The sequence below is a fragment of the Schistocerca gregaria genome, chromosome 2 (assembly GCF_023897955.1).
Source record: "Schistocerca gregaria isolate iqSchGreg1 chromosome 2, iqSchGreg1.2, whole genome shotgun sequence".
In the NCBI taxonomy this organism is placed as follows: domain Eukaryota; kingdom Metazoa; phylum Arthropoda; class Insecta; order Orthoptera; family Acrididae; genus Schistocerca; species Schistocerca gregaria.
Window position 1 is genome coordinate 3,462,027 of NC_064921.1, and position 9,102 is coordinate 3,471,128.

A 9,102-nucleotide genomic window follows, 5' to 3' on the forward strand; every position below is an offset into this window, starting at 1 on the left:
AAGTGCTAGTTCTGCATGGTTCGCAGAAGAGCTTCTGTAAAGTTTGGAAGGTAGGAGGCGGATACTGACAGAAGTAAAGCTGTGAGTACCGGTCGTGAGTCGTGCTTCGGTAGCTCAGTTGGTAGAGCACTTGCCCGCGAAAGGCAAAGGTCCCGAGTTCGAGTCTCGGTCGGGCACACAGTTTTAATCTGCCAGGAAGTTTCATATCAGCGCACACTCCGCTGCAGAGTGGAAATCTCATTCTGGAAACATCCCCTAGGCTGTGGCTAAGCCATGTCTCCGCAATATCCTTTCTTTCAGACGTGCTAGTTCTGCATGGTTCGCAGAAGAGCTTCTGTAAAGTTTGGAAGGTAGGAGGCGGATACTGGCAGAAGTAAAGCTGTGAGTACCGGTCGTGAGTCGTGCTTCGGTAGCTCAGTTGGTAGAGCACTTGCCCGCGAAAGGCAAAGGTCCCGAGGTCGAGTCTCGGTCGGGAACACAGTTTTAATCTGCCAGGAAGTTTCATATCAGCGCACACTCCGCTGCAGAGTGGAAATCTCATTCTGGAAACATCCCCTAGGCTGTGGCTAAGCCATGTCTCCGCAATATCCTTTCTTTCAGAAGTGCTAGTTCTGCATGGTTCGCAGAAGAGCTTCTGTAAAGTTTGGAAGGTAGGAGGCGGATACTGGCAGAAGTAAAGCTGTGAGTACCGGTCGTGAGTCGTGCTTCGGTAGCTCAGTTGGTAGAGCACTTGCCCGCGAAAGGCAAAGGTCCCGAGTTCGAGTCTCGGTCGGGCACACAGTTTTAATCTGCCAGGAAGTTTCATATCAGCGCACACTCCGCTGCAGAGTGGAAATCTCATTCTGGAAACATCCCCTAGGCTGTGGCTAAGCCATGTCTCCGCAATATCCTTTCTTTCAGAAGTGCTAGTTCTGCATGGTTCGCAGAAGAGCTTCTGTAAAGTTTGGAAGGTAGGAGGCGGATACTGGCAGAAGTAAAGCTGTGAGTACCGGTCGTGAGTCGTGCTTCGGTAGCTCAGTTGGTAGAGCACTTGCCCGCGAAAGGCAAAGGTCCCGAGTTCGAGTCTCGGTCGGGCACACAGTTTTAATCTGCCAGGAAGTTTCATATCAGCGCACACTCCGCTGCAGAGTGGAAATCTCATTCTGGAAACATCCCCTAGGCTGTGGCTAAGCCATGTCTCCGCAATATCCTTTCTTTCAGACGTGCTAGTTCTGCATGGTTCGCAGAAGAGCTTCTGTAAAGTTTGGAAGGTAGGAGGCGGATACTGGCAAAAGTAAAGCTGTGAGTACCGGTCGTGAGTCGTGCTTCGGTAGCTCAGTTGGTAGAGCACTTGCCCGCGAAAGGCAAAGGTCCCGAGTTCGAGTCTCGGTCGGGAACACAGTTTTAATCTGCCAGGAAGTTTCATATCAGCGCACACTCCGCTGCAGAGTGGAAATCTCATTCTGGAAACATCCCCTAGGCTGTGGCTAAGCCATGTCTCCGCAATATCCTTTCTTTCAGAAGTGCTAGTTCTGCATGGTTCGCAGAAGAGCTTCTGTAAAGTTTGGAAGGTAGGAGGCGGATACTGGCAGAAGTAAAGCTGTGAGTACCGGTCGTGAGTCGTGCTTCGGTAGCTCAGTTGGTAGAGCACTTGCCCGCGAAAGGCAAAGGTCCCGAGTTCGAGTCTCGGTCGGGCACACAGTTTTAATCTGCCAGGAAGTTTCATATCAGCGCACACTCCGCTGCAGAGTGGAAATCTCATTCTGGAAACATCCCCTAGGCTGTGGCTAAGCCATGTCTCCGCAATATCCTTTCTTTCAGAAGTGCTAGTTCTGCATGGTTCGCAGAAGAGCTTCTGTAAAGTTTGGAAGGTAGGAGGCGGATACTGGCAGAAGTAAAGCTGTGAGTACCGGTCGTGAGTCGTGCTTCGGTAGCTCAGTTGGTAGAGCACTTGCCCGCGAAAGGCAAAGGTCCCGAGTTCGAGTCTCGGTCGGGCACACAGTTTTAATCTGCCAGGAAGTTTCATATCAGCGCACACTCCGCTGCAGAGTGGAAATCTCATTCTGGAAACATCCCCTAGGCTGTGGCTAAGCCATGTCTCCGCAATATCCTTTCTTTCAGAAGTGCTAGTTCTGCATGGTTCGCAGAAGAGCTTCTGTAAAGTTTGGAAGGTAGGAGGCGGATACTGGCAGAAGTAAAGCTGTGAGTACCGGTCGTGAGTCGTGCTTCGGTAGCTCAGTTGGTAGAGCACTTGCCCGCGAAAGGCAAAGGTCCCGAGTTCGAGTCTCGGTCGGGCACACAGTTTTAATCTGCCAGGAAGTTTCATATCAGCGCACACTCCGCTGCAGAGTGGAAATCTCATTCTGGAAACATCCCCTAGGCTGTGGCTAAGCCATGTCTCCGCAATATCCTTTCTTTCAGAAGTGCTAGTTCTGCATGGTTCGCAGAAGAGCTTCTGTAAAGTTTGGAAGGTAGGAGGCGGATACTGGCAGAAGTAAAGCTGTGAGTACCGGTCGTGAGTCGTGCTTCGGTAGCTCAGTTGGTAGAGCACTTGCCCGCGAAAGGCAAAGGTCCCGAGTTCGAGTCTCGGTCGGGCACACAGTTTTAATCTGCCAGGAAGTTTCATATCAGCGCACACTCCGCTGCAGAGTGGAAATCTCATTCTGGAAACATCCCCTAGGCTGTGGCTAAGCCATGTCTCCGCAATATCCTTTCTTTCAGACGTGCTAGTTCTGCATGGTTCGCAGAAGAGCTTCTGTAAAGTTTGGAAGGTAGGAGGCGGATACTGGCAAAAGTAAAGCTGTGAGTACCGGTCGGGAGTCGTGCTTCGGTAGCTCAGTTGGTAGAGCACTTGCCTGCGAAAGGCAAAGGTCCCGAGTTCGAGTCTCGGTCGGGAACACAGTTTTAATCTGCCAGGAAGTTTCATATCAGCGCACACTCCGCTGCAGAGTGGAAATCTCATTCTGGAAACATCCCCTAGGCTGTGGCTAAGCCATGTCTCCGCAATATCCTTTCTTTCAGAAGTGCTAGTTCTGCATGGTTCGCAGAAGAGCTTCTGTAAAGTTTGGAAGGTAGGAGGCGGATACTGGCAGAAGTAAAGCTGTGAGTACCGGTCGTGAGTCGTGCTTCGGTAGCTCAGTTGGTAGAGCACTTGCCCGCGAAAGGCAAAGGTCCCGAGTTCGAGTCTCGGTCGGGCACACAGTTTTAATCTGCCAGGAAGTTTCATATCAGCGCACACTCCGCTGCAGAGTGGAAATCTCATTCTGGAAACATCCCCTAGGCTGTGGCTAAGCCATGTCTCCGCAATATCCTTTCTTTCAGAAGTGCTAGTTCTGCATGGTTCGCAGAAGAGCTTCTGTAAAGTTTGGAAGGTAGGAGGCGGATACTGGCAGAAGTAAAGCTGTGAGTACCGGTCGTGAGTCGTGCTTCGGTAGCTCAGTTGGTAGAGCACTTGCCCGCGAAAGGCAAAGGTCCCGAGTTCGAGTCTCGGTCGGGCACACAGTTTTAATCTGCCAGGAAGTTTCATATCAGCGCACACTCCGCTGCAGAGTGGAAATCTCATTCTGGAAACATCCCCTAGGCTGTGGCTAAGCCATGTCTCCGCAATATCCTTTCTTTCAGAAGTGCTAGTTCTGCATGGTTCGCAGAAGAGCTTCTGTAAAGTTTGGAAGGTAGGAGGCGGATACTGGCAGAAGTAAAGCTGTGAGTACCGGTCGTGAGTCGTGCTTCGGTAGCTCAGTTGGTAGAGCACTTGCCCGCGAAAGGCAAAGGTCCCGAGTTCGAGTCTCGGTCGGGCACACAGTTTTAATCTGCCAGGAAGTTTCATATCAGCGCACACTCCGCTGCAGAGTGGAAATCTCATTCTGGAAACATCCCCTAGGCTGTGGCTAAGCCATGTCTCCGCAATATCCTTTCTTTCAGAAGTGCTAGTTCTGCATGGTTCGCAGAAGAGCTTCTGTAAAGTTTGGAAGGTAGGAGGCGGATACTGGCAGAAGTAAAGCTGTGAGTACCGGTCGTGAGTCGTGCTTCGGTAGCTCAGTTGGTAGAGCACTTGCCCGCGAAAGGCAAAGGTCCCGAGTTCGAGTCTCGGTCGGGCACACAGTTTTAATCTGCCAGGAAGTTTCATATCAGCGCACACTCCGCTGCAGAGTGGAAATCTCATTCTGGAAACATCCCCTAGGCTGTGGCTAAGCCATGTCTCCGTAATATCCTTTCTTTCAGAAGTGCTAGTTCTGCATGGTTCGCAGAAGAGCTTCTGTAAAGTTTGGAAGGTAGGAGGCGGATACTGGCAGAAGTAAAGCTGTGAGTACCGGTCGTGAGTCGTGCTTCGGTAGCTCAGTTGGTAGAGCACTTGCCCGCGAAAGGCAAAGGTCCCGAGTTAGGGTCTCGGTCGGGCACACAGTTTTAATCTGCCAGGAAGTTTCATATCAGCGCACACTCCGCTGCAGAGTGGAAGTCTCATTCTGGAAACATCCCCTAGGCTGTGGCTAAGCCATGTCTCCGCAATATCCTTTCTTTCAGAAGTGCTAGTTCTGCATGGTTCGCAGAAGAGCTTCTGTAAAGTTTGGAAGGTAGGAGGCGGATACTGGCAGAAGTAAAGCTGTGAGTACCGGTCGTGAGTCGTGCTTCGGTAGCTCAGTTGGTAGAGCACTTGCCCGCGAAAGGCAAAGGTCCCGAGTTCGAGTCTCGGTCGGGCACACAGTTTTAATCTGCCAGGAAGTTTCATATCAGCGCACACTCCGCTGCAGAGTGGAAATCTCATTCTGGAAACATCCCCTAGGCTGTGGCTAAGCCATGTCTCCGCAATATCCTTTCTTTCAGAAGTGCTAGTTCTGCATGGTTCGCAGAAGAGCTTCTGTAAAGTTTGGAAGGTAGGAGGCGGATACAGGCAGAAGTCAAGCTGTGAGTACCGGTCGTGAGTCGTGCTTCGGTAGCTCAGTTGGTAGAGCACTTGCCCGCGAAAGGCAAAGGTCCCGAGTTCGAGTCTCGGTCGGGCACACAGTTTTAATCTGCCAGGAAGTTTCATATCAGCGCACACTCCGCTGCAGAGTGGAAATCTCATTCTGGAAGCATCCCCTAGGCTGTGGCTAAGCCATGTCTCCGCAATATCCTTTCTTTCAGAAGTGCTAGTTCTGCATGGTTCGCAGAAGAGCTTCTGTAAAGTTTGGAAGGTAGGAGGCGGATACTGACAGAAGTAAAGCTGTGAGTACCGGTCGTGAGTCGTGCTTCGGTAGCTCAGTTGGTAGAGCACTTGCCCGCGAAAGGCAAAGGTCCCGAGTTCGAGTCTCGGTCGGGCACACAGTTTTAATCTGCCAGGAAGTTTCATATCAGCGCACACTCCGCTGCAGAGTGGAAATCTCATTCTGGAAACATCCCCTAGGCTGTGGCTAAGCCATGTCTCCGCAATATCCTTTCTTTCAGACGTGCTAGTTCTGCATGGTTCGCAGAAGAGCTTCTGTAAAGTTTGGAAGGTAGGAGGCGGATACTGGTAGAAGTAAAGCTGTGAGTACCGGTCGTGAGTCGTGCTTCGGTAGCTCAGTTGGTAGAGCACTTGCCCGCGAAAGGCAAAGGTCCCGAGGTCGAGTCTCGGTCGGGCACACAGTTTTAATCTGCCAGGAAGTTTCATATCAGCGCACACTCCGCTGCAGAGTGGAAATCTCATTCTGGAAACATCCCCTAGGCGGTGGCTAAGCCATGTCTCCGCAATATCCTTTCTTTCAGAAGTGCTAGTTCTGCATGGTTCGCAGAAGAGCTTCTGTAAAGTTTGGAAGGTAGGAGGCGGATACTGGCAGAAGTAAAGCTGTGAGTACCGGTCGTGAGTCGTGCTTCGGTAGCTCAGTTGGTAGAGCACTTGCCCGCGAAAGGCAAAGGTCCCGAGTTCGAGTCTCGGTCGGGCACACAGTTTTAATCTGCCAGGAAGTTTCATATCAGCGCACACTCCGCTGCAGAGTGGAAATCTCATTCTGGAAACATCCCCTAGGCTGTGGCTAAGCCATGTCTCCGCAATATCCTTTCTTTCAGAAGTGCTAGTTCTGCATGGTTCGCAGAAGAGCTTCTGTAAAGTTTGGAAGGTAGGAGGCGGATACTGGCAGAAGTAAAGCTGTGAGTACCGGTCGTGAGTCGTGCTTCGGTAGCTCAGTTGGTAGAGCACTTGCCCGCGAAAGGCAAAGGTCCCGAGTTCGAGTCTCGGTCAGGCACACAGTTTTAATCTGCCAGGAAGTTTCATATCAGCGCACACTCCGCTGCAGAGTGGAAATCTCATTCTGGAAACATCCCCTAGGCTGTGGCTAAGCCATGTCTCCGCAATATCCTTTCTTTCAGAAGTGCTAGTTCTGCATGGTTCGCAGAAGAGCTTCTGTAAAGTTTGGAAGGTAGGAGGCGGATACTGGCAGAAGTAAAGCTGTGAGTACCGGTCGTGAGTCGTGCTTCGGTAGCTCAGTTGGTAGAGCACTTGCCCGCGAAAGGCAAAGGTCCCGAGTTCGGGTCTCGGTCGGGCACACAGTTTTAATCTGCCAGGAAGTTTCATATCAGCGCACACTCCGCTGCAGAGTGGAAGTCTCATTCTGGAAACATCCCCTAGGCTGTGGCTAAGCCATGTCTCCGCAATATCCTTTCTTTCAGAAGTGCTAGTTCTGCATGGTTCGCAGAAGAGCTTCTGTAAAGTTTGGAAGGTAGGAGGCGGATACTGGCAGAAGTAAAGCTGTGAGTACCGGTCGTGAGTCGTGCTTCGGTAGCTCAGTTGGTAGAGCACTTGCCCGCGAAAGGCAAAGGTCCCGAGTTCGAGTCTCGGTCGGGCACACAGTTTTAATCTGCCAGGAAGTTTCATATCAGCGCACACTCCGCTGCAGAGTGGAAATCTCATTCTGGAAACATCCCCTAGGCTGTGGCTAACCCATGTCTCCGCAATATCCTTTCTTTCAGAAGTGCTAGTTCTGCATGGTTCGCAGAAGAGCTTCTGTAAAGTTTGGAAGGTAGGAGGCGGATACAGGCAGAAGTCAAGCTGTGAGTACCGGTCGTGAGTCGTGCTTCGGTAGCTCAGTTGGTAGAGCACTTGCCCGCGAAAGGCAAAGGTCCCGAGTTCGAGTCTCGGTCGGGCACACAGTTTTAATCTGCCAGGAAGTTTCATATCAGCGCACACTCCGCTGCAGAGTGGAAATCTCATTCTGGAAACATCCCCTAGGCTGTGGCTAAGCCATGTCTCCACAATATCCTTTCTTTCAGAAGTGCTAGTTCTGCATGGTTCGCAGAAGAGCTTCTGTAAAGTTTGGAAGGTAGGAGGCGGATACTGGCAGAAGTAAAGCTGTGAGTACCGGTCGTGAGTCGTGCTTCGGTAGCTCATTTGGTAGAGCACTTGCCCGCGAAAGGCAAAGGTCCCGAGTTCGAGTCTCGGTCGGGCACACAGTTTTAATCTGCCAGGAAGTTTCATATCAGCGCACACTCCGCTGCAGAGTGGAAATCTCATTCTGGAAACATCCCCTAGGCTGTGGCTAAGCCATGTCTCCGCAATATCCTTTCTTTCAGAAGTGCTAGTTCTGCATGGTTCGCAGAAGAGCTTCTGTAAAGTTTGGAAGGTAGGAGGCGGATACTGGCAGAAGTAAAGCTGTGAGTACCGGTCGTGAGTCGTGCTTCGGTAGCTCAGTTGGTAGAGCACTTGCCCGCGAAAGGCAAAGGTCCCGAGTTCGAGTCTCGGTCGGGCACACAGTTTTAATCTGCCAGGAAGTTTCATATCAGCGCACACTCCGCTGCAGAGTGGAAATCTCATTCTGGAAACATCCCCTAGGCTGTGGCTAAGCCATGTCTCCGCAATATCCTTTCTTTCAGAAGTGCTAGTTCTGCATGGTTCGCAGAAGAGCTTCTGTAAAGTTTGGAAGGTAGGAGGCGGATACTGGCAGAAGTAAAGCTGTGAGTACCGGTCGTGAGTCGTGCTTCGGTAGCTCAGTTGGTAGAGCACTTGCCCGCGAAAGGCAAAGGTCCCGAGTTCGAGTCTCGGTCGGGCACACAGTTTTAATCTGCCAGGAAGTTTCATATCAGCGCACACTCCGCTGCAGAGTGGAAATCTCATTCTGGAAACATCCCCTAGGCTGTGGCTAAGCCATGTCTCCGCAATATCCTTTCTTTCAGAAGTGCTAGTTCTGCATGGTTCGCAGAAGAGCTTCTGTAAAGTTTGGAAGGTAGGAGGCGGATACTGGCAGAAGTAAAGCTGTGAGTACCGGTCGTGAGTCGTGCTTCGGTAGCTCAGTTGGTAGAGCACTTGCCCGCGAAAGGCAAAGGTCCCGAGTTCGAGTCTCGGTCGGGCACACAGTTTTAATCTGCCAGGAAGTTTCATATCAGCGCACACTCCGCTGCAGAGTGGAAATCTCATTCTGGAAACATCCCCTAGGCTGTGGCTAAGCCATGTCTCCGCAATATCCTTTCTTTCAGAAGTGCTAGTTCTGCATGGTTCGCAGAAGAGCTTCTGTAAAGTTTGGAAGGTAGGAGGCGGATACTGGCAGAAGTAAAGCTGTGAGTACCGGTCGTGAGTCGTGCTTCGGTAGCTCAGTTGGTAGAGCACTTGCCCGCGAAAGGCAAAGGTCCCGAGTTCGAGTCTTGGTCGGGCACACAGTTTTAATCTGCCAGGAAGTTTCATATCAGCGCACACTCCGCTGCAGAGTGGAAATCTTATTCTGGAAACATCCCCTAGGCTGTGGCTAAGCCATGTCTCCGCAATATCCTTTCTTTCAGAAGTGCTAGTTCTGCATGGTTCGCAGAAGAGCTTCTGTAAAGTTTGGAAGGTAGGAGGCGGATACTGGCAGAAGTAAAGCTGTGAGTACCGGTCGTGAGTCGTGCTTCGGTAGCTCAGTTGGTAGAGCACTTGCCCGCGAAAGGCAAAGGCCCCGAGTTCGAGTCTCGGTCGGGCACACAGTTTTAATCTGCCAGGAAGTTTCATATCAGCGCACACTCCGCTGCAGAGTGGAAATCTCATTCTGGAAACATCCCCTAGGCTGTGGCTAAGCCATGTCTCCGCAATATCCTTTCTTTCAGAAGTGCTAGTTCTGCATGGTTCGCAGAAGAGCTTCTGTAAAGTTTGGAAGGTAGGAGGCGGATACTGGCAGAAGTAAAGCTGTGAGTACCGGTCGTGAGTCG

The 9,102-nt window shown here is 51.3% G+C and overlaps 1 non-coding gene across 1 annotated transcript; it reads left to right on the forward strand.

Annotated features, from left to right (window-relative positions):
• The first annotated feature begins 1,303 nt into the window (after positions 1-1,303).
• Trnas-cga (transfer RNA serine (anticodon CGA)) lies at positions 1,304-1,378 on the forward strand. Its single transcript has one exon. It is a non-coding gene; the product is annotated as a tRNA-Ser (tRNA).
• The last annotated feature ends 7,724 nt before the right edge of the window (positions 1,379-9,102 follow it).